The sequence below is a fragment of the Apteryx mantelli genome, chromosome 2, assembly GCF_036417845.1.
Source record: "Apteryx mantelli isolate bAptMan1 chromosome 2, bAptMan1.hap1, whole genome shotgun sequence".
Lineage (NCBI taxonomy): Eukaryota > Metazoa > Chordata > Aves > Apterygiformes > Apterygidae > Apteryx > Apteryx mantelli.
This window is the reverse complement of record NC_089979.1, coordinates 93,331,726-93,350,151: the sequence shown is the minus strand read 5'-3', so window position 1 is coordinate 93,350,151 and position 18,426 is coordinate 93,331,726.

Genomic DNA, 18,426 nt, shown 5'->3' with positions numbered 1-18,426 from the left:
CAATGTAAAACAGTTTTAGAAAGGACAGGCTTCTGCAACTAGTAAATCTGATCAGGGTTTAAGAAGTCTAGATTCCAGCAATGCATTTGGTATAGCAATGAGCAAAATGCTAAATCTCCCTCTGCTTCTGTTTTGTGGTATAAATTAGAGATAATCCACTTTAACAGTAAAGATATCTGAGAGGCACACAGAGATTGCAGCACAAAACCATTACTTAAAAGGAAAAAAATCTTTATCAGGGAAGCAAATTCAGTGATGTGAAGCCAGATCTTAGCTCTACATGAAGTAAACAGCCTGTGACTTAAAGAATGCACATTCAATTTCAGAAGCCCACAATTCTAAATATCGATAGTCTGTATCATAAAGATTAAAGTAGTTGCTGCAACATTATCCATTTTCTGATTTTTTTGCTGTTAACAATTGAAAAATATTTTGTTGTGGCTTTGTCATAGTTTATTCTATTTGGTGCATGTACTCCCAACTTCACTTTATCCTTGCTAACTCAACATTTCTGATTTTCAGAGCCTGAAATACTCTCAAGAGGAGACTTAAATCACCCTTTTCTTTCGGCTGCTAGGAGGGGAAGTGGCCAAGAAGCAAACACCAAAACTGCAGAGAGACTAAGCATCAGTGAAGCCCAAAACCACAGATTTCAGCATTGCAGTTAAGAATAAACAAAACCTGACAGTATTCATATGGAAATGGATACACCAACCTATTTTCTTAGTGGGGGATTTTTTCAGCACTGGTGATCTGCATTCTCAGATGCTTCAGGGAGAGGTGGGGAAGTCAAAAGTTAAAAACCTTACCAAGATTTCCCACAGAACAGAAGAGGCGCTTCAGGTCCTCTGCAGCAACTAGCTGCTCAAATCTGGGAAGCTGGTGCCTGTTTGCTCAGTTTAACTTAAATTACTTGTTTCAGCAGCTATGAGAATATTAGAAGCATTTCTTAAGCTCACCAGCTTGTTCATCTCAAATCTTGCTAGCTGCCCTTGGCACTAAATTCCGCAGCTTGTGTGAAAGTAAGAATTCTTTTATTGTTATATTCAATAGCACACTACTGCTACCAGGCATTCATTGATTAGGAAATGAAGTGATAGGGATGCAGATTTCTGTTAAAACTAAGTGATTGTAATCCAGGCAACTACCACGTGTCATTTCTTTTTCTTAGCTAGAGATAATAAGGTAAGCCTAGCTAACAGTGTTAGTTGTGATACTTTCTTTTTCCAGCATGTTAAGACAAACAGAGCTTTGCTAGGGCTCACCGTATCGGCATGAATATCCACTGGTGCAGCAAGTGGGCCTGCTGTCATTCAGTCTAGATTCGGTGCATGATGGTCTAGCCCCACTGAAATTAAGAAGAGTTTTACCATTAACATGAAAGGAGTTAGCACCCCATTTGCAATATCCACCCTTCCCTTACTTCCCTGTGTACTGTTACTAAATAAAGCCAGAGAAAAGCTGGGTAAAAACCAAACCAAACCAAACCAAACCAACCTGATGCCTCCCACCCCCCATCTATGCTGTGCTGTTAGGAAGCATGTGGTTCCCCATAACAAGAAGCAAAGAGCCTTACACAATGAAGTATTGCTAAAGGTTCTAGTTTTAATGCCATATTTCACCACTTCATGCTGATTCTGTAGAAGTATTTGAATAGCTGAGGCCCCCTCTTTATCTGGGGCTTCATAGATCACACACAAAAGCCAAGCAACTACAAAATACAATGCAAACAGTCAGCTACAGTCAGAGCAAGCAAACAGGAGAGCAATTTGGAAACAGGGCCTGAAATGCTCTGGGATGCTGTAGGGTGGTTGGACAACCATAGCAAAAGAACAATGCACCTTTGAACAAGGGCAGTGGCAGACTTAGAGATACCTATTTCAAGGCAGAATTAGTGTGTCTAAAAGTTATTGGCATGACTTCATAAAGGAAAAACAAAAATAAAATACCTTGCATGCACTGCAGTGCTCCACTGTCCCAGCTGTTTGCTTATGTGCAAAAATAAAGGTTTAGATGAGTTAAATAGGAAAGAAAATTACTTTCAGGTCAATAATGAGAGCTAATGAAAAGTTTTTTGCCTCCCAATGGAGTTAAACATTGTTCCTTTCACAATAAAAGGCACAGACATACCCTCTGTCAAATTATGCTGAAGCTGGTCAAGATATCCTTAGACTTCTGCTACTGTTACCACCACTGTAAGAGCGTGACAGAGCAGAACATTCATCCACAGCTCAAACACCCACTTTCATACTGTCATATGTCAAAGTGCTGCTGAAGGCAGGTACATTTGTGCCAGGCTATTTCATACCTGAGGCACGGAAACATGCACTGCAGCTTGCACCCAGGGAGTGGAAAACTGCAGGTGGGTGTAAGGAGGAAAAGAAATCAGGCATTAAACTGCCCCCATCACGAATTCCTAAAGGACCTTCAAAGCCTCAAATCTGGGTGTCTTCTGTGTCACTACTTTTTTTGGTGTTTTTGTGTGTGGTTAGAGCAGCCATACAAGCCCTGTCTCACAAACAGTTAATAAGGCTAGACCTTTTACGTTACCAGTCTCCAGTATGGGATCAGGCTTTTCCTAAAATAGTCTCAGATCACATTTAAATGATAATGGTTAAACTGGATTTATACTGGATTTAGGCATTATAAGGATAAATACCGTATTTAGGCATTATTGGATTTCTCATTGTATAAACTCAATCTGGATCAGATGTGAGCATAAAAATCACATTTGAATTGAATTGCTTAGAGCAAACAGTACATACTTTGTCAGCTTTGTGTTTTTATGTTGGATATATATATATCATCTAGGAGAAAAACAATAACTAGTGCTCTGATAGAGATATGAAGATGGATAATACTTGATGTGCTATAAAAAAATGCAGTACTAAATTATGAAATCAAAAAATGTTTGAACATTAGAAATCTGTTTGATAAGCCCCCACAATCATTAGGATGATCCTTCATTACAGCAGCAGAACTTCTCATGGGAGCCAGAAAAAGGGATTAGTCTCATAAAGCAGGAGGTGTAAGAATAACTGGAATCAGGGCTAGATGAGTGTAATGCACTCTGGACTGAGAGTTAACAGTTATCTTCCCAAGCACAAAGCTATGTTGTTCAGTCTAAAAAGCTCTGGCACTGTGGATTGTTACACTGCCCTGTATGACCATGATTTATAAATAATTGGCTTGATATAATATTACTTTGGCTTAATAAGTACAAGTGGAGAATACTGAAAAAGAGCACAGTTGATCCACCAGTTGGATAAAGCAGAAAAGTGTTAAACAAAAAACAAAATAAAATTTAAGAGTTAAAAAAGAGCAGCATGCATTATAGAGAGATTTACTGTGAAAAATATTCGACAAAGTGTAACGTACAACACAAACTACTTTGTTTCAAAAAAAAAAAGTCAGTATGAGCAATTCAAGCCACTCTATTTTGCACTGTCATTCTTTATACATTGCACTACACTCAGAAGCATCCAAAAAAATCAGATTATATAATGACTGCCTCAGAACACTTCTGCCGATTACCCATGTCTAATACAGTCTTTTACAGTAATAAATCAGAGAGCACTATGTTTCAGGGCCACCAGCCTGAAAATCCAATCTTGTGCTTCTTCTGATAGCAAGAGTGGAAGATGGGGTGCACTGACTGGTGCAGCTCTGTATTTTGGGTTTTAGTGGTATTTTAACTAAAGAGACAGAGCTCTAGCTTCAGAATTACATATTTTAAATAAAGCCTCTCAGAGAATAAACCCTTATTACTGTGTATCTTTTTCTGAGTTGATGGGAATAAAAGCATTGTGTGAAAGAGAGAGAATTTCACCCTGTCTTTCCTGAAGCAGCACCTGAATGCAGCATTACAGATATTTGTAATAGAAACATCAAGGCTGGTATGAATTAAACATGAATGAATTGTATGATAGTGCTTCTGAGTATGTAAGTATGAAAGAATGGGTATGAAAGAATGAGTTACATGTATGAGACTGAGCATGAGTGAAATGAGCTTTAAAATAAAAGTCACCCTCCCTTCCTATATGCTCTTGCATAGAGTTTTCTTATAGTAGTTGCAACATCAGTTGGTCCTGCACTGAACATTGCTAGTGAAGATGCAACAATCTATAACAAACAGTGGCAAATATCCCCAGCTAGACGTCTGTGTCCTTTCCTGGTGTGGTTTATCATAGGAAGCCAGGTCTAACTGTGCTGTACACGGCAGAGCATTGTGCAACCAAGAATATCTGAACAATCGCATCCATGTTGTTTCAGTGACAAGTGTCCACCTTAGCCTCCACACATCTGTGCCCGAACTTCTCCATACACCTATAGTTTTGTTTTGTTTTTTTCAAAAAGTTCCTAGACAAAGTACTTTAAAAGAGGAGGTGGATCTTATTTTAGAGATAGATAATAAAGAGAAGGGGAAAAAAAGAGAGAAATGGTTTCTTCAAGATCACACAACAACAACAACAACAACAGAAACAAAAACATTTTATTTCCTGCTCTGCCCTTTAATTAGACCCTTACAGATGGTGTTCCTCTAAGCTGGGTTTTTGAGTTGCCATGTTTAGTAACTGAGGCCCAAGAAGTGGGAGTGTCCATGTGAAAAGACGAAGTTGAGAGACATCATCAATTTAGAGGAGGATGATATAAAACAATAAAACCAGATGACTGAGAACTACAGTAACAGGATACAAATGGACAGTACAAAATATGAGAACTCCAGGCGGGCACTAACTGAAGAAAAACTGAAAATGATTTGGGAGCCAAAGAAAGACAGATATTAGCTGTCAGTAGACCAAAAACATAGCAAGACTATTGAAAAGGCAAATACATCCTAAAACTGTGTTAAAATAATGTTTTGCAGCAAAGACTGTAAAGTATTCATAGCCATTCCTGCTTATTATTGAAACAAAAAGTGAACCCAAATAGAAGAGAGAGAAAGAAGGACTACTGCGATGCTCAGGGGAATGGAGAGCTTGTCTCACAAGAGTATTAGAAAAACATGGCTGGGTTAGTCCACTGAAGCTGTGCATCTGACTGCTTCCCCTCCACAAACATAGAGTAATGCATCTGAGATAGAGAAGAGCTCTTTAATGTCACACACTGGCACAAGATCAGGCAGAAACTGATCATGAAAAAAATTAGGTAGATGTTAGAAAAAGGTTTCCAACCAGAGAGCTGACAACTGGGTACAGCCTTCTGATGGGAGCAGAGGGGATGTGCCCTACCTGCACAGCAGCCCCCACTAACACCAAGACTATGGACTGGGAAGAGCAGGAAAAGCACACGTGTGGGTCTGAATGGTCGAGCTGGCCTGATCAATGCTGTTGCTGAGCCATGAGGGCACATCTGCCTTATGTTGCCAGTGCTCACTGCCCCAGCCCCACACACTGGGTTCAAGCTGGCTCTTCATTCTCGTGTGATGCTGTGCCTGACCGCATGCTTGTTCCTACGCTGCAGTGCGCTGGGAGAGCACAATGCAGACGTCTCAGCGCTTCTCTGGAAAGGCAGCCCCAGCCAAACTGTGGATTCCACAGTTGGAATGGACCAGAGCTGACTATGTGGAGCCTCCATGGTATCTTTGCACCGTGCCTCCACTCAGCACCCCTCACTCCAGGAACACCTTGTAGAAAGGCAGAGGGCTTCCCCTTCACAGATTCTACTTACATCTGACAAGGATTAGTTTGTGAAAGTGTCTGTCTTAATTACTGACCCAAGCAGACTTAAGAAGCAGCGTAGCCACATTTGGGCCACACAGTGTGTGAATATCTGTATTTACAGCACATTTAATCTGCAGCTCAGAGAAACTGTGCTCCGATAACCGAGAGCTAATTTTAAAATGGGGCTGAGTCAGTTTGTCACAGGGATTATGTGACAAGAGCAGGAGACTGGAATCCATGTGCCATCCTGGTCTGTGCTCTTGTCTCCTTACACCATGCTAGTGTCCTGGCTGCGCAACTGAGCTGTCCTCCAGCCACACCTATAGGAAGTCTATACAGGATTTTGTTGGGAGCATACAGGCAAACATATGCACACCTCTAGTACATCTGTGCTCTGCTTTCCCTTCACTTACTTCTGCAAGGCCATCAAGGGTAGTTCTTCTTAATATTTCAACAAAATGAATTAAAGAGAACAGCTTAAAGAGAGCACTGGTAGAGATTTGCCTTCTCTTTACCCACAGACCGGTTCCTGTGGGCATCAGATCACAGCACCATACTACACTTCCTTGACACCTTACTACAACATGGAAAATGTAAGGCCTATGGTCCAGTGTGCGTAACATGGAGACTTCCCTGCATGAAGGAAGACTGTCTGCTACTGGCAATGCTGCTTAGCCCCACTCCCTCCCCTGTTCTGCTGTACTAGGTAGTACTTTCTCCAGTTTATAAGGATTCAAATGGCAGAATAAGTACTCTCCACTCAGCTACGCAGAGAACAATTCAAGTTATTGTTTATTTGTTTGTATCCATGACATAGCATGGTTCTAGAGCCAAACAGCTTTGGCTAATATTTCCCCTTTAAAAAAAAAAAAAAAAAGCAAAGAGTTTCCAGGGGCTTGTTTTAGCAACCTATCTACCAGTGAGAACACTTTCTTCCTTGCAAAATTCCTTTTTCTTTCCCCGCATGAAATCTCCTGCCTGAGTTACTACCTAACCTCAGCATCAAAGATTAGGGAACTCTACTGCAGCAGTTTACTGCTCTACACTATCCTAGTCCTTCATGCTAACAGGAATTGGACTCTGACCCCTGAGTCAAGAGACAGCTCCATATACATTAACCTATCACACTGCAGAAGAACTGCAACCTACCTGCAGAAATTTCATTGTGCTCAGCCTCTGTTCTTCCCAGGTTTCATTGTCTTTCCACCAGCTTCAGCTCTTTCTTCAAGTCAAAAGACTTGAATGTCCCTGTCTCACACCCCCAGGGTGCCAACATGAAGAGAGGAGGGAGAACTAAATATATAAGAACAAGCCTCCTTGTCGTGGCAGTTAGCACAGCAGGATTCCAAGCGCTCAGAGAGAGGCTAGTTTAGCCCCTGTAGCTTGGGAACATCTTTCAATCTTCAGTTTCAAGCTTTAGCAAGTCTTCCAAGCATGCAGAAACAGATGTGTTATCAATGGGCAAAAGTCCTCTAGCATCAGCAAAACATACTACTCTAGTATCGGGGAAACTACCCTTCTCTCCCATTTCCCCAAACAGAAAAGCACTGACAAATGCAATCTTACAAAGAAAAAACTATAAAATGAATATAACATGGGCAAGTGACATCTCTCCTTTAATCTTAGGAACACACAAACTCTTTTACTGGATTCTCCCTATGAAGGATTGGTATCAGTAACCGATATATATTTCATACAAGATTTCAGTCTGCATGATTTTACAGAGTCACAAGCTATTGAAAGCCCAGTGTTGTTATGGAAAGTGCTGTGCAGGCTACAGTTGCTGCTTATTACAGCCAAGGCATGTGTAACCTCCTCACAGTCATAAAACAGAACTGGAAAGAGAGTTCACATCTCCTGACTGGAAGCTCCTATGGATACATGATGGGTCATTTTGTCTTCCTCTGAAGAAGCAGTCTGTGCATGCTGCCCTAGGAAAGAAATAAGAGTGTGATCAATACAAGATTAGCTAATTCTGTCCCTTTGATTTCCTTAGCTGTCCACACACATGCAGTACATTAACTCTGGAAAATGAAATTACATTATGCTTTTCTCTACAACACATAAATGCAGGTTCTTACATGGGACTTCAAATATTTATGGTGACCAGAAAGACAAATGGGGGGCATCTATGTTTATTGTTTATTGTTTCCATCCCAATTCATTTCTGTGAGGCAAAACTCCTACATAAGAAGTTAAAAATCTTCACCCAGCAAAGTCTGGCAAAGAACCTCTTCCAAACACAGACGACAAAGCAAATAAAGAAATGAAAAAGAAGGTGGAGAAAGGTCTAAGGGTTAAACTGTACTATCTGAGAAATAATTAACATGGAAACTCTCTGCCTTTAGTGACCTTTTTCCATCAATTGATTGCGCACCTCCTAGCAACGAGCATATACACTGTAATTACATTGGTCTAAACCAGAAGATTTAAGTGATGCAACCAGTGGTGTTTCTATCCTGGATGAAGATAAGTTATGTCATTCCAAGAACCATTACAGAATAAAACTGTGCTGTAAGACGACTGTGCTCCTGTAAATAGGTTGATTTCTAAGACAGATCTAACTATAAAAAGCTGACAATGTATGAAGTCATCTTAAAGGTTTGAGTAGTGCAACTATCAGAGGGAAAGTGGCATCTTTCCATTGCTCCAAATTCTACTCCTCCAGTTAAAGTGATCCACAGAATTAATGCTAGCTGCCACCGAACTGCTTAGACAGTAGCTCACTTAGTCAAGTGGTAGGAAGTTGCATGCTTAGCTGTACTGGCAAACGTGTGAACGGTGAAGCTACTTCCAAATCTGTAGAGCACAATCATTACTTCTTCCTTCCCTCAGGTGCTCTGTCTCTGCAATTTCCAAGGAATTATCCATACAGATCACTGTCTTGGTGTGTCAAAGGGAGCAGGATTTGCATTCCCTGTGCATGGGGCACATGACTGCTTAACCATTACCCCACACAGAGCTGGCTTAAACTCAAAGCTTCTGTTAAAGTTGACTGGTTGGAGCCTGGGTGCTTCGGCCACAGAGGAAGAGGAGCTAGGGCAGATGAGTCCTGGAAAGCTATACCTGCTGTTCCTACTATACCAGGAAGATGGCCTTCTCCTCTCACAACCTGATTCTTTTCTGAATAGAAGTGATAAACAGCAAAAGCTGGCACTACCCCCCTCAGTTTGACTGACTGTGCCAGAGTTGTGGCATGCGGCAAATCGCAAGGCACGAGCCATTTTGCCATCATGGTAATCTGCTAAGCAAATGCCCGTTTTGCACGTGTCAAAGCAGACCTGTTGGTCTATTGCCTTTAGTGTGACTTGCTCTTCCTCATTAAGCCACTATGAGTGAGATCCTCAAAAGCTTTTGGTCACTTGGGCACAGGAGAAGTTCATATGCAGATCTATCTTTCTCCGGCTGTCCCGTTAACCATTACAAAATAAAAACAAACACTGGTCAAGATGTGCTACAAAATGGCCTAAAGCTATGGAAAAATTCTCAGATTTAGATTAGCCAGTTCTGAATCTATAGCACAGTGCTATTTTGTGCACTCCCAAGAAAGCCAGTTGCTTAGAGGGAACTCTGAATTATTGTGTTTTCCATCTTTCTAGTTTTGTATGGCCATCCTTCCATTCCTTAATCATAGTAGCACAAATTAAAACCAGAACAAAGTTTTGGGCTTTGACAGTCTTAATCTAGTTCTCTTCCTAATAAAACAAAAAACACTGCAACTAGAAGACACACTATAGGATATCAAAATCTATACCTAAAACATAGACCTTAACATCTGAAAAGAACTCCTGCATAAATATTAAAGAAGATCAATGTGTTTGGATATATTTTTGAAAGATTTGGGGTAAAATGAATCTGCACTCAATTTTGACACCTATAACATTTTATTTAGGAATATCTACTAGCAGCAAACAAACAGATCATAAATATTGTCAAATAACTCCAATAAGTAATCATTTGGACACATGGCTTTTCACTCTTCTCCTCTCGCTATTGCATAACTTGTTCTTCTCAAATTACATAGTATTCACACATAAAAGCCAAAACATTTTATACATGTTACAGGGACAAAGCTAACAAAAGCTATTCTTTCAAAGAAGAGATAAAACTTCTCCAGCTATAATGTTTAGACACACAAAACATTGTGAAGATACACAGCCATTCAAAATAAGCCATGGGAAGTCTGAAAAAGACATTTTCCATGGTATAGGTCCTTACTTTCTCTAATTTGTTCAGGAAGCTAGTCAATGAAATATAACTTGATTAAGCAGCAAGGGTATAATGAAGGCATACACAGGAATACAGCAATAAAGAAAAATTTTAAAAGAAAATCTACTAGCTACTATAGCTGCCATTAGCATTAATTAGGTTGGGGGGGAGTTTATACACTACAATCAGATTGGTAAAAAATTCTAAAATAGGACATTGAAATCTTGTGCAAGATCAAATAGAGCAAAAGACATTTTAAAGCAGGTAACTCAACTGGTACAGGAGTGATAAATGGAATACTTAAGAATATAAAATTCCAGTATTCCACTTCTGATACCTAAACTAATTAGAACAGATAATAAAATGAAAAAGGTGTAAAAAAAATTCAGTCTGGTCCCTTGTTCTCTTACATACTAATGAACATGCAATACAAGCCCACTCATTTTAATTCTTTGCATCTTTAAACAGTAATGTTCTCAATGGTCAACTGAGAAGACTGCTAAAATTATTGTTCCCAATAACATAAATTAAATTTCCCTTGAGAAAGGGTGTATTCACATCAGTCATAAAATTATTTAGGCTGGAAGGGACTTCCTGAGGTCATCTCATTCAACACTCATGACAAAAGTAGGACTAAGCTCAGTGTTAGATCAGGTTGCTCAGGGCTTGGTTCAGTCAAGTTCTCCACTATCTCCAAAGGCAGAACCTCTCTGCAGAACCTGCTGCAGGGCTTAGCCACTCTCACCCTCACTCATAAAGTTAAAGTATAGTTACAACTATTACTTTATCAAACAATGAAAATGCATAAAGGAAGGTAAAGGCAAAATTTCAGTTATGGTGAACCCTTAACACTGACCAAAAAAGAGTAGTGACACATACATGATTCCCATGCTGGTCAGGAGTATGCCTGGCAATTCTAGGGAACAGGGCAGATGGGAAATCCCAAGCAATCCCTGCATGACACCACCTTCACTATTCTGCTGGAACAAGTCACCTGAACGTCTCATGTGAGCCATAACAAATTTATTTCTCTTTTAAATGCATAAACAACCCCCGATAGCAACAAAGAAGAACTGCACTTACATGTGGCCAGAGTTTGCCTGGTGTGTACAGCCATATTCACACTCTTGTCTCATCTACTACTGAATTTTATTCTTGCCAAAGCCAGTCAGCCTCCCCACCATCTCTCACTTCCCTCCTTTGGATGGAATGGGGATATAACAGGGTACAAAACAATGCTGCAGCTTTGAGGTGAATTTTTGAGAGAAATTGAAGCTGCAACCAGCACACCAAGTCCACATAATACCAGATATCACAGCCTGAAACGAGGATGGAAAATGCTGTGGACATCAGTACTTCCCTAAAAGCCTCTTAGCTTCATGTGAGGACAGAGAATGGCCAAGAGTTCCATTCTTGAAAACACTGTTTCCTGATGCAGTGCCATCTACCTTCAGAAAATCTATGCTACTTTCTCATATGAGGTTGATTTTAAGTTGATTGACAGTGAAATACAGAGACAGTGAGAAACTATGGCTTGAGAAATGTCCAATGTATCAGATACGGGGAAACTAGTATCTATTTCTGATCACTTTGACATCAAAAGCATTGGTCAGTTTGGAAGTATTTATCCTCCGTAAGCCCCACGTCCATTTTAACCAGCTCCTTTTCCAGCATCCTGAGCAGTACCTGTAACTAAAGGGCATTCTTTATAGAGCCACAGCACCTTCAAACCATAAGCATGTAGCAACTTATCACTTACCTGGTAGGAGAACCAGGCCTGTTCCTCTGACCTTTAGCAGCTTGCCTCTGTAAGAGACCCCTGTCTTCCGTCTCTGCACAGGACACTTAAAGAAGTTTCCACAGTAGCAACCATTATATTGCTCTCAGCCCAACAAAGGAAGCTAACTGTCATGTTCTAGCTCAAAGCTATCAAGAAAACACAAGAAGGTGGATCCAGCTGTCTGTATACAGCCTATAACCCACACAACATACCAACAGATAAAGCAGACTCAAGACGATATGTTGTGAAAGCAGTCTTTAAATCCTCCCTCAGTTCATCCATGACTGTCAAAAACTGTACTTATCAGGTATGATGACAAGTATGTCAAACTCTTTATATGATCTGTTAAGGCAAATACCAGTCCAAAGAACATAGTAGAAAATAGAAATATTAAGATCTACCAGGAAGGGAAGACAATGACCAGGAAGTTCAGCACAGCTTGAAACCTCACAGATGCATGACAGTGTAGTATCTTTCCTGAAAGTCTCAGACCTGTGAGCAATCTGACAGAGGAGGTCACTCAAAAAAGAGTGATAACAGTACAAGCAGTTTTTGCAGCTCAAAGACAACCAACTCCAACTGTTCTCTAGACAAAAGACTTCAAGTTGGCTAAACACAGAAAGTCTGTGGGAGTGAGGGTACCTCTACAGACCAAGGTGGGAAGAAGTCAGTGTCATCTGCTCATCTTCATGTCTTGTGTCAATGGACAACACACCAACCAAAACGCAGTGAAAGGTTACAATAATAGTTATAGCTCACTAAGCAAGCCAGCTATTGTCCAGCAACTGCTCCTTTTAACACTGTTTCTACACACTCCCAGAGCTGATGCTCTTCTAAAGCATTATGATAGCAGCAAAACAATTTGGGAGTCTCAGTTTTGCTGACAAAAAGGGTCAAAGCATCTCCGGCAACTTCCTTTACACTAAAGATTAATTTCAGGAGAACAAAAAAAAAGTTAAGCTTTATTACCTTAGATACCACCTAGCTCTGTCAGCACATGTACCAGGTGCTGCTAAGGTGGTATGTGCCACATTTATCAGGAATATGTAATATTCACACTTTTCATTTAACAGGGAGAGTCATTGGCCTGCTCACCAAAAACAAGAAGTATAGCCAGCTCCTAGACTGCCACTCAAGTCATTTATGCAGATCCAGGTTCATCTTGTAGCGGATAATGAGCCTTTGCAGAGCTGGGATGCTGGCCTGCATGTCTGCTGGAAATGTTGAATATGTAGAAGATCACTGCCCTTCTCACAGTGGGATTTTCAGGGGTCTTCTCAAGCTGAACCCTATTGATTCCAATGCTTTTGACTGACTCAAGACCACTGGACAATATTTTAAATCTTCAGCTACCTTTAACTGCTATATGATTGTTATATAAATGCAGTTGAGATGTTCAAAGCATTCTGAGAGATTTGGACGTTCTTCTGCTACATTCATATGAGGAAGTGTCTAAATCTTCTAATTTGCTTTGAAACTACTCAGTTTCTTATGTGGTTCCAGGAAAATGAAATCCAGACTGGTGTTAAATATATACATAGGTAGATAGGCCAGAACAAAATATGATCATATTTGGTTAATTGTTGGCAGAACACGAGGGAGAAACAGGGGACCAAGACAAAACCCTGACTGCTGAGTTTGCAATCAAAGAAAAATAATGCAGTAGGTGTCAGGTTTTTCATAGCTTCTCCCATTAATCCACAACAATCAGCTCTGTTTACATTATAGCAGCAATGCTGTTCAGCTGTGACAGTCTAAGGATGTAAGAGAAGCAAGGCTTATAAGGAGAGATATTATCTCATCAGATTACTTGGTTCACTTACAGAAAGTACACACACTTTCAGAGCTGAGTCTGTTCCTCAGGTCTGCAGCTGATCTAATGAAAATATAATATCCTTCCTGACAAGTCTTGTCACATTTCTTACAGCCTGGCTAGCACAGTGAAAGACACCAAAATGTCAGCACTGCAGAGGACTGTGCCTGAACAGGAAGAGCCCAGAGGCTGAAAGGTGCATCTCAAGTCCCCTCACCAACTTGGTGACCCTCAGCTGGACTCTTTGTGGTTAATCAACATCTCTCTTGTACTTGCAAGCTCCAGAACTGGACAAAGTACTCCAACTCTGGCCTCGCAAGTGTCAAGTGGAAGGACACAATTATTTCCCTCGCCTTGCCGGCTATTGTCTGGCTGATGCACCCCAGGAAGCAGCTAGGCTTCATTGCTGCAAGGGGTAAGAACCGATCCTCCATGGCAGGAGAAAGCTCCATGAAACTCTGACAAGAAGGATAATTTCTGCCTTTGGGCAGCTCCCTCTGTGTGGTGAAAGCCGCACAGAGGTTATTTACCCTGGTTTTCCTGGTACAGTGAGAGTCAGAGTGAGGAAGCAGCTGGCCAGGTTAGGGAGCAATCAGGCTGGTGGTAGCATCAGACTTTGACACCAAGCTCTTCGAGAAAAGAGGTGGGGTAAGGAGACTGGAGCTAGCAAGCAGGAAATTTGTACTTAGATAAGCAAGCAAAGGGTTAAAACACGCGGTCAAAACTTAGCAAGAAAGCTGAAAGCTGTTTTACAGAAGAACCAGCAAAATACAAAGCACCTCCCTGGCATTTCTCACAGGAAATCAATTTCTATAACTCTTTTGCTTTTAAAGTCACGGGGAATCTATTTACAAATATTCAATTAAATAATGCTGCATTATGCACAGAAGAATTAAATCCTTTCTAGCACAGTTTCTCAGTTACTCACCTACACTCCAATTATTCACAAGACTGAGCTTATAAATAAAGTAAAATGCAGTTATAGGTGACAACAGTAAGGGTTAGAGAGCCTGTCCTGGAGCCAGCATCAAAGTGCACTTCAAATAGCAAGGGGAATCCTCTCACTCCGTATGTTCATATATTTGTACTGAATGGAAAACCAAAAGCGAGGCCCCACCTGTGCTAAGTGTGTAGGCCACAGAGTCCCCCAACAGCCTGACAGGCAGGCAAATCTCTCGTCTCCCAAAGGAATGCTCTGGTCTTTCCTTTGACCCAGCCCAGAAATGGTTCACGAGCACATTATGTCATGCTGTAAAGCTGCTGCTCCAACGAGCTGTGTTTGGCTGCCAGGCGGTGACAGCCTGAGTCCTTCCCAAAGGCGACAGGGCAGAGAATATAATCTACCACACCATGCCCTCAGCGTACTAATGTTCAGTAGTAAAATAAACATACAAATGCATGCATTATTTCCCCACAGAACTCATCTTAAGCTAAAATATTGAAAAAAGCCAAAAAAAGACAACACTGAGTGCAAAAAGAAGCCAATATTTTTTTTTCCTGTAATAGTTTGAGGGGGATTGAGGGAACTCAGCAAGGTTTTCTATCATTTTAAAGCAAAAGAAGTCAGCAGGATGCCAGGCAGCACGGCACAGATTCAGGACACTGCTGGCAAAGACAGTGTGAGCGCAGGCTGAAATGAAAAAGGGACAGGGGAAAGAAGTGCCTCACATTTGGAAAAAATACTGTGTTTTTTCACAAAGGTATTTACTTAATTAAGAGCTTTTTAGGGCTTGGGAAGCTTCTACTGATTTGTACAGTTCCTTAGGGAGCATCCCCATCCTGGTAGATGTTAATGAAGAAACAGTTCTTATAAAACTCTTTGTGTTCTTCCCAACAAACCCTAGAAGGATGGCCATGAATGTTCCTATAATATCCTTTTAAAAAGGGGGGTGAGGGAGGAGGAAGGGAAAGCAAAAGAAAGTGAATTGCTATTTTCAGGATTGCTCAGATTTTAATTTCAAGAAAACAGCAAAATGAATGTGATATGCTTACTTTTCAACCTGATATAAATTCTCCCCTTGTTTATCTGATTAAATGTTGGTGTGAAATAACTCCAACTTCCTCCTTCCTTTAAAATACAGCTAGATAAAGTTTTGGACATTATTTGAAGAAAGAACATATCTCTTGGCTGTTTACATGCCATTTTGGGGCTGTGAATTTGTTCCAAGACCCAATATACAGGGACACTGTATTGCCATCTTCTTGCTAAAGTTAGGAAAAACATTAGGAAAAGCTTCCCCTAGGAGGGGTTGTGCAGCATTGGAACAGGTTGCCCACAGACGTTTGATATCTGCATCCTTGGAGGTTTCCAAGACTAAGCTGGGCAAAATCTACTGACCAGACCGACTGACCTCCAGAGATCCAGCATTTCTATCATTCTATGTAAAGGGGAATCTGTTGCAAACAACAATGAAAACAGGAAGAAAATTAGACTACAGGCACTGGAAGAGAAAACCTCACTGGCAACCCAAGCAATTTCAACAGAACTCCCACAATGACACCTCGATCTGTCCAAAAATAAAGTTAAAGATTCTCTCACATCTTGGTTTCAGCTTGTTTGACAAACAAATGCCTGTTAAGATTAAGAACTGATAACATTGTCAGCTGTTTTCAGCCACATCAGTGCAGACAAGAGGTCTTTTGGAACTGAACTGCGTTACCTGCTACCTTTGTTGCCTCGGGATTAGACATAGGACTGCTCATCAGGAAGTGGATGCACCTCTAGGAACTTAAATCTTCAATACCTTTCTTGCAGAAATGCTTCATTTCTGATGGTGGTTCTTGAGCTCTCTTGTTTCAGAGGAGTATTTTTAAAAGATTAATAAATATTTGAACTTTAACAGTGGTTAGAGCATTGATCTGGTAGGGCACTGAATTTGGCACTCTTTCATACTCTTCAGTTAAATCCTATCGAACAAGGCAATGGTTCTCTTGGACTAAAATTCTGCTCCCACTGGTCATTTACATTTCAACTTTATCTTCATATTCCAGTATGGTTATAATTCATATGAGTGAATGTTTCAAGCTAGGAACTTAAATCTTCAATGCCAAGGAGGTATAATAGTGAAATAGTCAAATAGTCAAATGATTCTTAACAGCCATTTCCTGACCAGTGACTACAGATGTAAAAACCAAAAATAATCCCGAGATTGCTTTGTCACAAACCAGAAATTTGGGGCCAATAGGCAATACGGGGCCCGGAACAGAGGAACCATCACAAGATAACTGAAAGGTCAGAATCTCCTTTTTAAGACAGCATCTTTCAAAGATGGCTCATTTTTTAATGAAAATTCCTTATACCACTGCATTCATGCAATGAAAAATTGAGAAACACATTAAAGCATTTTTAAATCTAAATCTCCCATCTATAGCATATTTTTAAAAGAATGTTTTGTATGGATATTTCTCAGCTTTGTAAAACACCCAGACTTGGCATTTCAAGATAGAAAGTACTGTGCACGTCACCACACTGAGCAATTGTAACAAGCCAGTGTATTTGCATCCTAGTATAACAAGTTGGATTTCTATGAGAGTTTAAAGCCCTGTGAGCCGTTCTGGTCCTGACTGCTGGTAGCAAAAGTAAGAGCAGGATCTTGAAAGCAACTTAGCAGTCAGCTAGCTTAGAATACAGCCAAAAGCTAAACTAATTGGGTCAAGAGAGGATTGATTCAAGTCATGAACAAACAAGTTTTACAGTGAAGACATGGGACCAAAATTACTAAGTAGAGAAAAACAGAAGATAAAAAGGGCATCTTGGTAACTCACAAACATTAATAAACTCCAATCCCTTGTGTTAGTCTGCTACCTTCTTCTTTTTTGTTGTTTTTTTTTAATCTTTTTTCAAGCGCAGAGAGTAGAGATTTTTCAAGAAAGAAATCCTGCCTTCTGTCTTTGTGCAGCTCCTAGAATGTGTTTTGACACCAGCTAATCAGTACCGAAGATATGTTTTGAGTTAGCTGAGAAAGGGCAGTCTTCTACAATCTCCAAGCACAGCTGAAGGCAATGAGATGTATGACGTGCTTGTCCAGTGACTAGGTGGTTAAATGACTGTTTCTTTTAAGGGCCAGCCTTGTCCGGAAGTATAAAAACTTGCCTTTCTTATGAAGACATTGTGCCTACAACAGCAAGTAAGAAGATATCACATTGAAGGACATTTTCCTTAATTGGAGTCAATAAAGTGCATATAAACAAGGCAGGTCTTTATGATCCCCCTGAGATAGGTGATAATTTGTTACATCAACTCGGGAAGTGATTTTATGATGAAACTAGGCGCTAAGCACGGGCTATCAACTCGTGAAGTGATTTTACCATGAAACTAGGCGCTAAGTACGGGCTATCACCACAATGATTGTACTGAGCCAGCAGAGCGATATTGCATTGTGAAATGTATGCACGCGACCTGAAGGGCACCACGCACAACGCAGAGGAAGACCCCAGCCTTCATCCCGACCCCCCCCCCCCCCCAGCAACAGCCGGCGCAACCACAGAAGTTACAGGCATATAAGGGGACTGTGAGCGGGGGATTGCGCGCGTCGTTTGGTGGAGCAGGAGACTCCCCGGCCGCCCAGCGCTGTTTTGCTTACTTGTGACTTGCTCAATTACTCTATTAAATTGGAATTTATGCAACCCGGCCCGAGTGGTTGTCAATTTGTCGCGTTTACCTATAACACCCCTGCTGTAAGGCCTTCACAGATTAAACAGCTGAGTTATGGACTCCAACATCCCAACTAGATTTAATAAGTTGTGAAATGGTTACATGGACTGCATAAGATATTTTCTCCTAGCTTTCATTTTCAGAGCCAGTGCTAATCAGATAACTGATGAGGGTATAGTCTTTAACCTTGTTGTCAAGAACAGCAAAGACATGTAAACCGTAACCATGGGACTGGGTTATACTGTGATATCAAACACCCTAGCAACTGAGATCTTCAAACAGCAGCTGGAAAACACATTATTATTTC